Below are 1,224 nucleotides of genomic sequence, written 5' to 3'. Positions count from 1 at the left end.
AAAATTGAAATACGGGCAGGCTCAGGGTCAGGTCAGGCAGAGGTCAGTAATCCAGTATAGTGGTTGGCAAAGGTACGGCAGCACGCGGCAGGTCTGGCAGGACGGTATCCATAGTTGGCACAGGTGAGGCAGGGTCGAGGTCAGGCAGAGGTCGGTAATCCAGAGTAGTGAGTGGCAAAGGTACAGGGACGGCCGGCGAGGCTCAGGGCTCAAGGTTCGGAGGCAGATTTGGTCAGTATCCAGTAGTAGTGGGTGCAAAGGTACGGAGGAACAGGGGGCTCAGGGTCAGGTAGGCATGAGGTCGGTATCCAGAGATTGTGGGGCAAGGTAAGGACGGCAGGCAGGGCTCAGGGGTCAGGGTCAGGCAGAGTGGTCTGGTAATCCAGGAAGTAGTTGGGTGCAAGGTAACAGGAGAGCGGGGCTCAGGGTCAGGTCAGGCAGGATGAGTATCCAGGAGTAGTTGGGGCAAAAGGTACAGAACGGTGGCAGAGGAAGGTGGTCAAGGGTCTGACGCAGGGGCTCAGGTCACAGGCAAGAGGTTCGGTATCCCAGAGTAGTGGGGCAAAAGGATTTAGCGGGACGCAGCGAGGCTCTTGGCTTCAGGTTCAGGCAGAGTTTGGTAATCCAGAGTATATGGGGCAAAGGTATCCGGACGACAGGCGGGTGCTAGGGTCAGGTCAGGCCCCCCAAGAAAAAAAGGGTACTTTTTTTAGCTATCCAAGAGTAGTGGGGCCAAAGGTACAGGAACGGCAGGCGGCTCATGGGGGGTCATGGAGGTCAGGCAGAAGGTCGGTAATCCAGAGTAAGTGGGGCAAAGGAAACCGGGAAAACTAGAAAACAGGAACTATAGACAGACAGGAGCAACGGGAAAAACGCTGGTAGGTTTGTTGAACAAAATGAACTGGCACAGACAGACAGAAAACACAGGTTTAAGTACCCAGGGGATAATGGGGAAGATGGGCGACACCTTCAGGGGGGTAGAGACAAGCATAAGGACAGGTGAAACAGATCAGGGCGTGACACAAAATGGTGATTAGAGCTTTGACTGTTTTAATGATTTTGTTTGGTGAAATATTCCAGTTCATTCATTCAAAGCGACATTTCTTCTTTTAATTTGCTCTTTTTTATGAAAAGAAAGCAGACATTATCCCTCTCTTCTCTCTCTATATCCCTCTCTTCTCTCTCTATATCCCTCTCTTCTCTCTCTATATCCCTCTCTTCTCT

The 1,224-nt window shown here is 51.7% G+C and overlaps 1 protein-coding gene across 1 annotated transcript in view; it reads left to right on the top strand.

The window, feature by feature from the left end:
• Positions 1–1,224, top strand: part of LOC112075323 (alpha-(1,6)-fucosyltransferase-like) — a gene marked incomplete at its 5' end in the record, with an annotated part of 15,339 nt that overhangs the window by 738 nt on the left and 13,377 nt on the right. The window lies entirely within an intron of this gene.

The sequence above is a fragment of the Salvelinus sp. IW2-2015 genome, unplaced genomic scaffold, assembly GCF_002910315.2.
Source record: "Salvelinus sp. IW2-2015 unplaced genomic scaffold, ASM291031v2 Un_scaffold3090, whole genome shotgun sequence".
Taxonomy (NCBI): domain Eukaryota; kingdom Metazoa; phylum Chordata; class Actinopteri; order Salmoniformes; family Salmonidae; genus Salvelinus; species Salvelinus sp. IW2-2015.
This window is presented reverse-complemented; position numbering and strand designations above follow the sequence as displayed.